The following is a 14,912-nucleotide window of genomic DNA, read 5'->3' on the forward strand; positions in this document are numbered from 1 at the left end:
TTATTATCATAGAAAAAATATTTTTTCTTTTCATAAAATTTTTAAAATTTTACAGAAGATAGAAAATTTAATTCTAAGTCTAATAGTACCAACCACGCATAAAACAAATATATAACGAATTATTTATGACCATTTAACGCGATTCAGAATTTTAAAAAAACAAATAGTGCCTTAACATCAGCAGTCAAGCCGGCGGAGGAAAACGGTGCGGCTCAGAAGGCTGCTCAGCACACGGCTCAGCGGGCGGCTCCGCACGCGGCGCGCGTGCATAGCGCGGACGGCGCGCGCGTGGACAGCGCGACTGACGCGCATGTGATGGCTGGTGTAGGCGCATAGGAAGCACGCCTGGCGTGTGGAAGCGCGTGGCAGCGTATGAAAGCACGTGGAAGCTGCTCACAGCGTCAGATGGCGCGTGTGGCCCACGCGCTGCCTTCCAGGGTGTTTCTTAGTCCAATTTCAGTACTGTCGGACTCCATTTTCTAAAATAAATACATTTATGGTCTTAAAAAAATATTTAATGAACATAAAAATGAGGTATTTTACACTCTCAATCTAATGAGAGTGGAAGTGCAAAAACCCTGCACTTCATCTTCCTCTTTCATTAATTTTCATGCATATAATGTGTATATATTTATATAAATTTATACACATGATTTAAAAAATAAGTACGAAAATACCCATATAGGCTCTGATACCAATGTAAATTAAAGTATAACGCAGCGGATAAAAAAAAATAGATCATACCTTAATAACAGAGCCTGAAGCGAAAAATCTCGTGGGTAAATCACGTACTTCCAGAATGTGAACAACAAACCCAGCAGTGGAGTGATACTACAAAATAAGTATCACCCATACAAGTCACAGTGCAAAATGGCTTGATTGTTATTAATGGGAGAGAGTCAGTATGAGAAAAACATACATTGTTTCCTTATGCCCATATCCTATATATCATATCAGATATATAGGATAAATATATCATCTATCTATATTAGTTGATATGATAAATATAGATATCATGAGTGGTTATCCAAATAAGTTTTAAATTCAAATTCAAACTTATATGGATAAGGTTCAAAAGGGTCATGCCACATGGACGCTCAATTTTTAACAATTAGGATTAAAATAGTCACAAAAAAATAAAATAGGTTTTTTAATCTCAGACTAAAAGTTATCACATCAAAATCATAATTATTTTATTTTTTCTTTTACAAAAGCTAAAAAAATTAAAAAAATCTATTACAAAGGATGCTATTTTAACCCTAGAGTAAAAAGCTAGAAAGTCAAAAAATTAAGGGTATGTTTGGTAACGTTTACGTTTTCAGTTTATATTTACAAAAATTTTATAAACTGGTTTTTGTTTATTTTTTGAAAAACATAAACTACAAACGCGTTTGGTAATTGACAAAATGTTTAAAAAAATTTAAAATATAAAAAAGAGTGAGAAATGACAAGTGGTGGCAAGTGGCGGCGGAAGACGGTGGTAGAAAGTGGCGACGGTGGGTAGCTGGTGGTGGCGGGTGGGTGGTGGCGGTGGGTGGGTGGGTAACGGTGGCGGGTGATGGGTGGTAGTAAGTGGGAGGTGTGGGTGGTAGTGGCAGGTGGGTGGCGAATGACGGGTGGTGGTGGGTGGTGAGTGGCCGATGGCGGGTGGTGGTGGGTGGCGGGTGGTGGTAGTGGTGAATGGTGGGTGGTAGCGAGTAGGTGGTGGCGGGGGTGGTGGTGGTGGTGGTGGTGGCGGGTGGGTAACGGTGGCGGGTGATGGATGGTAGCGAGTAGGTGGTGGTGGTGATGGTGGTGGTGGCGGCAGCGGGTGGTGGGTGGTGGTAGCAAGTGGGTGACGGTGACGGGTGGTAGGTGGTAGCGAGTAGGTGGTGATGGTGGTGGTGGGTGGTGGCAGGTGGGTGGCGAGTGGTGGTGGCAGTGGGTGGGTGGGCGGGTGACGGTGGTGGGTAGTAGGTGGTAGCGAGAGGGTGGTGGTGGTGGTGGTGGTGGTGGGTGGTGGGTGGTAGTGGCAGGTGGGTGGTGGGTGATGGTGGTGGTGGTGGTGGTGGTGATGGGTGGCTGGTGGTAGCAGGTGGTGAATGGTGGTGGCAGATGGGTGGTGAGTGGTGGTGGCAAGTAAGTGGCGGGTGGTGGTGGTGGCGGCAAGGGGTGGGTAGTGGTGGCGAGTGAGTGGCAGGTGGGTGGTGGCTGGTGGTTGGTGGTGGCGGGTGGTAACAGGTGGGTGGTGAGTGGTGGTGGCAGGTGGTGGTGGAGGGTGGGTGGTGGGTGGTGGCGGCGGAAGACGGTAGTGGAAAATGGTGGTGGGTGGTGGCTAATGTTGGGTGATAAAAAAAAAAAACTGAAAACTCAAAATGGAAACACATTTTTTGTGTTTTCATTTTTTGGCCAAATTTATAAACTGAGACCACTGATTTATAAATCAAAAATTTTACCAAACAAGTTTTTATTTGAGTTTTTTAAATTTTTGTAAATATAAACAGAAAACTGAAAACGTAAGGGTGTGTTTGGTAACGTTTACGTTTTCAGTTTATATTTACAAAAATTTTATAAACTGGTTTTTGTTTATTTTTTGTTTATTTTTAGAAAAACATAAACTACAAACGCGTTTGGTAATTGACAAAATGTTTACAAAATTTAAAAAATATAAAAAGAGTTAAAAATAACAAGTAGTGGCAAGTGGCGGTGAAAGACGGTGGTGGTAAGTGGCGGCGAAAGACGGTGGGTGGTGGGTAGCTAGTGGTGGTGGGTGGTGGCGGGTGGGTGGGTGATGGTGGCGGGTGGGTGGGTGATGGTGGCGGGTGGTAGCGAGTGGGCGGTGATGGTGGCGGTGACGGTGGCGGTGACGGTGGCGGGTGGAAAGTGGTGACGGTGGGTGGTGGGTACTTGGTGGTGGTGGGTGGTGGCGGGTGGGTGGGTGACGGTGGCGGGTGGTGGGTGATAGCGAGTGGGTGGTGGTGGTGGTGGTGGTGGTGGTAGCGGCGGGTGGTGGTGACTGGTGGGTGGCGGTGACAGGTGGGTGGCGGATGGCGGATGGCGGGTGGTGGCGGGTAGGTGGCGGGTGCTGGTAGTGGGTGGGTGGATGACAGTGGCGGGTGGTGGGTGGTGGCGAGTGGGTGGTAGTGGTGGTAGTGGTGGCGGTGGCGGGTAGTGGTGGCAGGTGAGTGGCGGATGGCGGGTGGTGCTAGGTGGTGGGTGGTGATGGTGGTTGGGTGGGTGACGGTGGCGGGTGGTGGGTGGTAGCAAGTGGGTAGTGGTGGTGGTGGTGGCGGTGGTGGCCGCGGGTGGTTGATGGTGGTGGCAAGTGGGTGGCGGATGGCGGGTGATGGTGGATGGTGGCGGGTAGGTAGCGGGTGGTAGTGGTGGTGGGTGGGTGAGTGGGTGACGGTGGCGAGTGGTAAGTGGTAGCGAGCGGGTGGTGGTGGCAGGTAGATGGCGGGTGGGTGGTGGGTGATGGTGGTGGTGGTGGTGGTGGTGGTGGTGGTGGGGGAGGGTGGGTGGGTGACAGGTGGTTGGTGGTGGTAGGTGGTGGATGGTGGTGGCAGGTGGGTAGTGAGTGGTGATGGCAAGTAGGTGGCGGGTGGTAGTGACGGGCGGTGGATGGTAGTGGCGGGTGGTAGGTGGTGGATGGTGGTGGCAGGTGGGTAGTGAGTGGTGATGGCAAGTAGGTGGCGGGTGGTGGTGACGGGCGGTGGATGGTAGTGGCGGGTGGTAGGTGGTGGAGGGCAGGTGGGTGGTGGGTGGTAGTGGTTGTGGTGGTGGCAAGGGGTGGGTGGTGGTGGCGAGTGGGTGGCAGGTGGGTGGTGGTGGCGGGTGGTGGGTGGTGGTGGCAGGTGGGGGGTGGGGGGTGGGAGGTGGGTGGTGGTGGCGGAAGACGGTGGTGGAAAATGGTGGCGGGTGGTGGCTAGTGTTGGGTGGTTAAAAAAAAAAAAAACTGAAAACTCAAAATGGAAACACATTTTTTGTGTTTTCATTTTTTGGCCAAATTTATAAACTGAGACCACTGATTTATAAATCAAAAATTTTACCAAACAAGTTTTTATTTGAGTTTTTAAAATTTTTGTAAATATAAACAGAAAATTGAAAACGTAAGTGTTACCAAACGGCACCTAAGTGTTACCAAACAGCACCTAAGGGTTCGTTTGGGATGTGAGTTGGTTTTTTTTTTTTTTTTTGTGGCTATTTTAACCTGGAGTTAAAAGTCTCGTTTGGGATAGGTTTTTTGACTTTTTTGACTTATATAAGAGAAAAAATAAAATGATTATAGTTTAAATGTGACATTTTTTCTTATTAGAATAAAAAATCTATTCTATCTTTTATGATTATTTTAATCAAAAAATCTCATTTTAACTTATGGCAAATAAAGGCTAATTCACGTTCTAAACGATGCTAAAGAGAAAGATAATGGTGAATGCAAGAAAATTCCAAGTGTATAGGGCAAAACAGAAGGCTAGAGAAGAGATTCAAGGGAATCTAGAGGGGCAGTACCACAAGTTGTGAGATTATTGTGAAACGATGAGACATTTATTCCCTATACACTCGCGCCTCTCACTTCTTTCCTCGCTCTCTCTCTTTGGCATGTCTCTTGAGTATGGATTTTCTCCTTCGATGTTTTCCTTCACTTTTTGCTTAGTGGTTATTAGGCTTATTTTTAGGCTCAATTTTGATTATTTGAATTATTTATATTTTAAAATTTATTTTGTATATTATATTTGTAAAAAATTAAATTGATACAATTTAATTTTTTACAAATATAATATACAGAATAAATTCTAAAACATAAACAATTCACATTATTAAAATTAAACTTAAAAATAAATCTAATAACCCACCAAATAGGGAGATAAAGAGAGGAGGTAAGGAGAGGATCCTCCCTCTTCTTTCTTTCTCTAACCATTCTCTCACCTCTCTTTCTATTTCTCTTTTTTGAATTGCTATTTTATTTATATAACCTTTAATTTATCAATTTTACTTTTATAACAATAATATTGTTAAAAAAATATTGTTGATATCTTCAAACTAAGACTACTATTAAATATATAAATTTAAAATCATAATTTGAAATAGATAAAAAATTAAGAGAAAAAAATCTTCTATCCAACACATAAATCTTCTACCTCTTTGGTCTAACCCAGCAAAGAAGAGAAAAAGAAGAGAGAAAAGTTTCGAGGCCCCTAGAATTTTTCTATCTTTTTAACAATATTATTGTTATAAAAGTAAAATTGATAAATTAAAAGTTATATATAGTTTAAAAAAAATGCTTGGGGACTTGAATTTTCGAGGCTTGAATGCCTCAAAACTTCTCTCTTCTTCTCTCTCTCTCTCTCTCTTCTTTATGGGTTAGACCAAAGAGGTAGAAGATTATGTCTTCGATATAAGATTTTTTTCTTTGCTGTGAAGAGTGAGCAGTGGATAGAAGATTTATGTCTGCAAGGTCTGATTTGGCTGTGATTGGAGCTCCATTGAAGCTCTATCTTTCCTTCGCTTCTGTCTTCTTGGCTCTCTGCGTGCAACAACTCTGTTTCCCAACTGTTCCGATGCTTTTTGGGATTTGATTTTGATTTTGGATTTTGATTTTGATTTTGGTTTTGGGTTTGATTTTGATTCTGAGTCCGACTCTCCTCCTCATCCTCTTCCTCATCCTCTTCCTCTTCTTTTTCTTCTTCTTCTTCTTCTTCATTGAAATCAACCACATTTACCAAAATTTTGGCCGGCCGACTGGTTTTATGGCCGGCCAGCTATGTTTTCTGCTGCTCTTTTTTTTAAAATTTTTTTTATATATATTTATTTATTTATAATCCCAAAATAACATCCTTTTGAGAGACTTGAGCTAAAAAGATATTGCTGATATCTTCAAAATAAGACTACTATTAAATATATAAATTTAAAATTTTAAAATAATAATTTGAAATAGATAAAAAAAAAAAAATACATCGCCATAAAAAAAATAAGATGTACGACTGAAGTTGATATGAATAATAAATTATTTAAAATTACTTAGGCCAAATTTGACATCTTTCAAAAAATTTAAAAAGTCAAAAAGTCACTATCCTATTTAAGTCACATCATCTCATTTAAGTCACATTACCTCTCTAACACATCACTTCAAACCCAATCAAAATCCAACCCATATTTCATAAAAAGTCAAAAAGTGCACTTATTTAGTCTTCCCAAACTTGGCCTTAATTAAGTTTTCAAGTAAAAACGTAAAAATTAAAAACTTGCTTGGTTTTCAGTTTTCCAAAACACTTTTCAGAAAATTTTATTTCGTTATTTTTTATTTTTTACTGAATTTTTTTAATATTTTAAGCAATTTTTTTACTTTTTAGACACACTTAACATAAATATACCTAAAAAGTAAAAAAATTGTAAAAAAAATCTTTTAAAAATTCACTAAATACCAAAAATATAAAAAAATATAAGAATTCAGTACATTTTTTGTATTTTTATGTATTTATTAATTTTTTAAAATATTTTTTCACAATTTTTTTTACTTTTTAGATACATCTAAGTAAGATGCATAAAAAAAAGTAAAAAAAATGTTTAAAATTTAAAAAATATTCACTAAAAAAAACATAAAAATTAAAAAAGTCAATTTTTAAAAAATTTAATCCAGAAAACTCAAACTAAACACAGTGAACACAATTGTGTCTGATGTAAGTGGGAAAAAAAAAACTAAAATTGAGTATAATTAACAAAATCAAAAAATAAAGTTAAAAAAATTTATCATTTTTTACATAGTTTCTTCTCTCTCTTTTTTTATTTTATTTTATTTTTTGGAGGGGAGAGGGGATGAAATAATTTTTTTAAAATTAAAAGAAAATTATCTTTTCGTATTAAAAATAGAAATATTTGATGGTTCGAATTTTTATTGCTTGAATGTATCAAAACGACGTTATTTTACATATTTTAGATGTTTCCAGCTATTCAAGTCACGATCTTTTAGGGCACTTATCATTATTGTTAAAAATATGTCTACATGTTTCGAGGTACAAGGTTGTTTTGGGAAGATGGTAAAAAGTGACTTTTTGACTTTTAACCAAGTTTTTGGCTTTTTTAGACAAATGATTTGGGAAGTTGGTAAAAAGTGACTTTTGACTTTTTTGATTAATGTTTGTTTATGATGTCAAATCATAATAAAATGACCACACTACCCCCATTTATTTAAAATATTTATAATTTCACTTATGTAACACATTTTGACTCATGAGGGGTAAAATTGTAATTTTACCGTTGGCTAAAAACCAACATCCCAAATGAAAAAAAAGACAAAAAAGCCAACTTTTAACTTTTACTACTAACCAAAAAAAATGACTACAAACCATGTTGCCAAAATAGGCCAAGATCAATCTATGCCGGAGTGAAATTCCAATTTGTGCAGGATAGAAGTCCAGTATGTGTAGGGTGCTTGTAGTGCTTGTTGGGGGTGGATTTAAGAAAGGTCTAGGGGTCACATGCCCCCCATCCCCCCTCTCTTTTTTATTACAGCTCTATAATTTTATACAAAAGTATTATAAAAATAATATGACAAAACCATTTTTGTAAATTCAATTTATCTTGGTAGGTATGTTTTATTTTAAAGTAAAAGGTTCGCTTTGAGTCGTATCATTTTATGTGAATTTTTTGTATGAATTTTTTATTTATATATTATTACTGTTATTAAAATTAGAGATTTTGATTTGTGATTATTTGTATTAAAATTAAAAAGTTTGATGTGCTAAATTAAGAACTTTAATTTAGGTGATTTGTATTAAAATTATAAATTTTTGAAGAAATTTTAGTTTCTTTATTTTTAAACAATCATGAAAAAATAATTTTCTTTTTTAATTATGAGTATTGTGAAGAAGTAGTTACGAAATCAAATAGGTGAATGAAATTGACAATAGCTTAATTATGTCTATTAAATGAGACAATTTTTTATAGTATCCATAATGGAATATTATTATAAAAAACTTTCAAAACATAAAAGTATATATCAAAAACTTTTGTAAAGACTATTTAAGTTTTTATGTTTAAAATTAGCTCAAATTTTTAATATTATCTTTTTACTATTGATTAAAAAAAATAAAAAATATAAAAAAATTCAACATTGTAGTCAATAGGTGTCCCTCAATTGATTTTATGGCTCTACTATGGGGTGGAAGTCTAGTTTGTATAGGGTGCAAGTCAAGTTTGTGTGTGGTGCAAATCGAATAAACTTGCACTTTGCACCCCACATTGTACCTCCACATATACAGGACTTACACCCAATGGCGAAACTAGAAAATTAATTCATGAAGAACACCCATTGACTAAAATGTAGATTTTTTTTAATCAATAAAAAAATAATATTAAAATTTTGAGCTAATTTTAAACATAAAAACTTAAATACTCTTTACAAAAGTTTTTTATATAAACTTTTATGCTTCGAAAGTTTTTTTATAATAATATTCCATTATCAATATTATAAAAAATTCTCTTTCAATATATATAATTAAGCTATTGTTAATTTCATTGATCACCTATTTAATTTCGTAATTGATTATTCACAATACTTATAACTAAAAATATTTTTTTTTCATGATTTTTTAAAAATAAAATTAGTTTTTCATTATTGTTTAAAAATAAAGAAACTAAAATCCCTTTAGAAATTTATAATTTTAATACAAATCACATAAATTAAAGTTCTTAATTCAACACATCAAACTGTTTAATTTTAACATAAATAATCATAAATCAAAATCTCTAATTTTAGTAACAATAATAATATATAAATAAAAAATTCATACAAAAATTTCACATAAAATGATGTGGTTCAAAGTGGACATTTCACTTTAAAATAAAACACACCTATAAAGATGAGTTGAATTTAAAAAACGGTATTGTCATATTATTTTTATAATAATTTTGTATAAATTTGCAGAGTTTAAAAAGAAAAAAAAAATTTGAGAAAGTGAAGGGGGGGGGGGGGGGGGGGGGGGGGGACGTGACCCCCAAGTCTTTCTTAGATCCACCACTACTTGCACCCTACATAAACTTCTATACAAATTGGATTTTCATTCAGGCACAAATTGAATTTGCAACCCGAAGCATGTAGAGATATTTTTATAGATTAATGCTTGAGGCCTCGAAATTCCCTTGAAATTTAATTATTATTATTATTTTTTTTGGTGCTATGTGTTTGGTTTATTTATTTGTTTATTTATTTTTTCTATCATTTTTTTTCGTTTTTTTTTTTTGCAAGGGTGGTTATATAAATTAGGCATCTCGCGCTAATTCAGTCAGTATGATTTGATAAAGTCTAATCCACTCACTCATTTTATCAAACTACATAGGCTGAGTTTTTTTCTTTTCTTTTATTTGTTGGGCTATGTTAGTTTTGTTTTATTTTATTTTATTTTATTTGTTGGATTATGTTTGTTTGGTAATTTTTTTTAAGAGGTGGTTATGTGTAGGAGTGTGCTAAAAAACTAAACATTCCGCACCAACTCATCGTACAAAATTATATGAAATTAACAAAATTTAACTAGCAGCTTAACTGATCAGTCAATTAGGTTAGACTGGTTGAGTGATAAAATTGACTGATCAGTTAGGCTGTTGGTTAAATTTTGTTAATTTTATATAATTTTATACGATGAATTAGTGTGAAATGTCTAATTTTTTGACACATTCCTACACATTAACCACCCTTAAAAAAAAAAGAAAAGGAAAAAAAAAAGGAAAAAGAAAAAAAAAAACTAACACAGCCACCACCCAAAAAAAAAAAAAAAAAAAAAATTGTTGTTGAGGCAAATTGGGGGCCTTTAGCTCCGCTGGCTTTTTTAATATGAAAAGATAATTTTCTTTTAATTTTTAAAAACTTATTTCACTCCCAAAACAAAAGGCGAGAGAGAAAAAGCAACCATATAAAAAATGATGAGTTTTTTAAACTTTATTTTTTGATTTTATTAATTACACTTGATTTTAGGTTTTTTTTTTTTTTTTCACTTGCATATGATATAATTGTGTTGTTTATAATTTCTACGTTTTTACTTGAAAAATTAAATAATTTTTTAATTAAGTAATTTTCAATAATTTATTATTCATATTATTATTTTTTATTCATATCAACTTCACTCATACATTTCATTTTATTTATGTAATTTTTTTTAGGGATTTTTTTTAAGAACTTTAATATTAAGATTTTATGACATAGAGAACATCTAATATTTTCATAATATCTAAGGTTCCTCAACATTAATCTAGAGAAAATTCGATTAAGAGAATCTCTCTAGACCTTCTAGAGAATTTCTCTGAATTCCAATTTAGAGATTTTCTCTGAATTTCCAGAGAATTTCTCTGGTTTTTGCAAAAATTTCTCTAGGGTCAAACTAGAAAATTTATCTGCCTTGCCAATCAAGAAGTGCAATACACAAAATCGATCACCTAAATAAGCAATATCAACTAAATAAGTAACAACAACAATCTATATATATACATAGAGAGAGAGAGAGAGAGAGAGAGAGAGAGAGAGAGACTGAAAGGAGAATTTCTCTGGGTTCAAACTAGAGAATTTCAAAGAAAATTGAAATTTTTCTAGTTTTATTCACAAATTTCTTTGGCTTTGTTCACAAAAAATTGAAATTTTTCTAACTTTATTCACAGATAATTCCTCTGGGTTCAAACTATAAAAAATTATTGAAACAAAAAAATTTCTTTGGCTTTCTCTAACTTTATTCACTTGTACAAAGATGAACAAAACAAACTACTTTTTGAACAAAAATTCAAACCCATTAAAGGAATCACTGATAGAACAAAGCCCAATTATCCAAAGGCATCAGCAACAACAACAAATTCACACCCACTAGAAAGAACAATCCAACTTATTGTAACCAAATTGGTACCCACTAGGGTTTGAATAGTGCAGAGGATATACAAAAAAATAAAAATAAAAATTAAATTACCAGATCAGTATATAAAGATGAGAGAAAACAAGACTAACCCTGAACCCTTTCAATCAATATATGATCGATAAAAATTAAATTATGTGGTTTATATAGAACTCCTTGCTTGTTGCCCAAGATAGTTTCATGGAGCTCTGGTGCTGCCAAGTTTCCTTTTAGCGTTGCCCAGGGTGGTGGACCATCTGGTAGTTGTCAAAGAGGTGCGTATACTGATTGTGGTCATGCTGATAACAAACCATATTCTTCTAGTTTAACTGTTTTCCGTGATTCCAGGTGTAGGGGACCAGCTAAGGTGGCAATTTGCACATGCATATACTCACAGCTTCTATGTTTCTCTGAGAGGTTCCTTTAGCTTGGTACCGTTGTGCTTCAGCTCGACCCTTTGCGAGACCACTTTAGGGATGGGCTGGCCCATTCGGATATTTGTGTATGGACTCGGCCCACTTTGGTTCTGATGATGGGTTCAACCCATCAGTTCGGCCCATAGAATGAATACTGCAGCTCGGCCCCAGCCTAGTATCGCAGCTGGACTGGCCTTTCCACTGCGAGTTGAGCCTAAGTGCTTGAGGACTTGGGTGGACTGTTAGTAATGGAGTTGGGCTTAGTTGGGTTGCCCACATGCTCATCTGACCCATTTGGATTTGGGCTTAGGAGATTGGACTGGCCCAAGGCTTGGATCCGACCTATTTCATATTTAGCTCCTTCATTTGCCCTTAGCTCGCGCTAAGGTTCCCCTTGGGAGGAGCTATTGTTCTGTACTCCAAGCGTCGCGCCGCTTCGGATCTGCCCCAGTTTGGCCTTGGTGACGTTTCAATCTTGACGCACACCCCCTCCATGTGTCCTTTCGTGATGACACGTGGCGGCGTGGGATAAGTGCACAGAGATAGTGTGTCGATTCCCTACTGATGGTCGTGCTTTGTGTATCTTCACGCCGGTTGGTGCAATAAATGCTCTGGGGCTATCAATCCAAAACCCTTTATCTGCTTTCAATTCTTTTAGAGAGTACAAAAAACCCTTTCCGTTCCCCTGAGCCAATCTCGTTGGTGCTCTGTCCAGACGTTCCGTTGCTGCTCTTATTTCAACGCTGCCTGCTCGCCACTGCTGCTCTAATCTCCATAAGTTCTCCTGTGATTCTTTTTTCCCTATCTTTTTCTGTTTTGATCGTCTCGTTTGGCCCCTTCGCCATTGTCTTCGGCGTCTTATTATCTGAGTTCTACCCCTGTCCCATTAGGTTTGTTTAATGGGGAAGTTTCGTTTATTAGTTGATACCCCTAAGGCCATGACCATGTTTCTCCGAGACTATAATATCCTTGATGATGTGACCCTTTCGCTGGCAAAGATCGATGCCAAGCGTATGGACACTAGGAGTACTGTCGCCTTTCCGATTGCGGCCATTGTTGAGGGAGGGGTTCGATTTTCCCTCGACCCTTTGGTGCACCGATTTTTGCACCAAGTTCAACTTACCCCAATGCAGGTGTCCATTAACCTGTTCCGTGTCGTCTGCGGTGTGTTCGCTCTTAACAAGCGGTTGGGTTTGAATCTTGACATCTGGGACATTTTAGGCTGCTATACTCTTTCGCACAACAAGGACCACAACATGTACTACTTGCATGTTCGTTCGATCGATTGTCATCTGGTGACTGGTTTGCTTGATTTAGACAAACATAATAATGATTTTTTGCAAGTCGGTGGTAACTGGAAGTTCCCTGCTGGGACTGAGTTCCAGTTCGAACGGATGCCCCAAAAGGATGGCTACCCAGGTTCGAGTCCTTCCCTTTAGTGTCTTTTGTATTTCTTGCCTTGTTTTGAATGTTGCTTTAATGTGGCACTTGTTTTTTGCAGAGGCTTCCCGTTTTCAGCGTAGGCCGAACCGGGAGAACATTGAGGCTATCAAAGCTGTTTTGCGGTACAAGAAGAGGTCCGCGCCTAAGCTGTTGGACTACCAAGCAACTTACCACTCCACCATTCCGAAGAAAGCGATGCTTGCTGCATCCCTTCTAGATTCTGACACTAAGACTGATACATCCCTCACCCTTCTGGTTACGAATCGCTGTCGAAGCCAGGGCGCACTGTCTGAGAGGATGTCCTTTCTTGCCCCCAGTTTCGCAGGGGGTGGGTCTATGTCGAAAAGAAGAATGCTAGTGGATTTGGAGGCTGAAGCTTTTGGCTCCTCTGATGCTTTAGAGGCTCCTTTGGTGAAGGCCGAAGCGAAAAGCCTCATGGATGTGAAATTGGTGATAGGAGCTTCTAGAATTAATACTACTGCTGCCGAACCCTCTGCTTCGGTTCCTGCAAGAGCGAAGAAGATGAGGAGGGAGACTGGTAAGGCGGTAGTTGGAGAAGCTTTTGAAGATCCTATTATGGACGAGGCATTTAAGAAATGGGAGCCGCCAATGTTGTATCAAGGTAGGCCCATTTCTTCTTCTGATTCGGTTGTTGCTTCCAAAGATTTTGCTTTTGACCTGACTAAGACTCTGTTGATGCTGACATGGCTGATCATAACGGGCCTCGCGATATTCTAGTTCTGAAGGCAACCCTTCAGATAATGACTGCTGTAAGTGCATTCTTGTTTTGTGTGTTTGTTTTTGGTGTTATGCTACTGCTTTCTTTCCTTTAATACATTGCAATCCGTTGTAGTGTATTCAGAGGATGCATCTGTCCATCACAAGAGCGAAGGAACTGGAGAAGGGCGTACTGGAGGCCGCTATGAATGTTGAGAGACTAACAGTGAGCCTGAAGGCCGAGAAAGAAGGACACAAAACTGCCAAGAGGGAGGCATTCCGTCTGAACAAGGTTGTTGCCTCAGTTGAAAAGTCAAATGAGGCTACCATTGGGGTATAGGTTTAACTTGAAGGAAAAGTGGCAGAGTTGGAGGCTATTATTGCGGTGATGGCCGTTGAACATTCTGCGTTGGAGGCCAAGTATTGGCAACAAGGTTGGGATGAGACTGGGGCTTCATATAAAGAGGAGGTGCTGGTGCTGCGAGACAAGCTATTTCTGAAGGGTTGGTCAAGTGCTCTGGCCGCTACTTAGGGTCCTGAAGGGTCTCCCTTGTTTCAGGATGTCCCTGTTCCCTCAAGGTCCTTGGGTTCAAAGATTGCCTCTACCCCTGTAGTTCTTTCGGTTGAGGTTTCCCCGGAAAGTGATTTTGCGAACAAGACTCAGGAGAGTGACGTTGCCATTGAGACGGTGAATGTTGAAGGGGGTGAAACCCTGGAGACTGGAGCCATGGGAGATATGGTTAAGGAAGCTTCTACTTCTCAAGAAGTTGGAGCTGCCTCTACTTTTCCTCCCCAAGATGGCCTGGACAAGATTGTGGACGCTGCTCCTGAGGTTCCTTCTGTTGATGAGAGCTAAAGTCTTCTTTGGAATGATTCGAAGTTTCTGCTTTTTCTGACTTTCTTTTGTTTTCATGTTTCTGATGTACTGCGGCTTGGTCTTCCTGACGAGTTGTCTCCTTATATTTGCCAACACAATTTTTCTTTTCTTTTTTTTGTTGCTGTTTGTTAGGTCAGCTGTGCCTTTGTTGGATGATGGAATCTTCCTTTCGATTTTGCAATCTGATGTTTTCTTACTTCTATATCTGAATGCTATCTATACTGTTTTCCCCCGGCCAAACACTGTTAGGACCTCAGGGCTGAACAGATGCTTGGTCTAGTTAACGAATATGTTGCATGGTTGTGCTTGGTTTTGTAATGAAAATGAGAGGGTCTTACTTAGGTCCAGGTTGGTTTTGAAAAACAATTGTTTGCCCCCACCTGGAGCTAAGTAAGATCGGTACTGAAGACTGTGCTCTCTAGGCAGCGCTGCTTAAGTTTGCTGCAACTTTGATAGCATAAGTGTATTTGAATGGGATAAAGGTATGAAGAGGTGTCTTACTCGGGTCCAGGTTGGTTTGAAAAAACAATTGTTTGCCCCCACCTGGAGTTAAGTAAGACTAGTGTTGGAAGTTTGCTCCAGATAGAGTTTAGCCAAGTTTGTTCCAACTTT

This window comes from Camellia sinensis, chromosome 7, assembly GCF_055761805.1.
Source record: "Camellia sinensis isolate YWXY chromosome 7, ASM5576180v1, whole genome shotgun sequence".
NCBI classification, from domain to species: domain Eukaryota; kingdom Viridiplantae; phylum Streptophyta; class Magnoliopsida; order Ericales; family Theaceae; genus Camellia; species Camellia sinensis.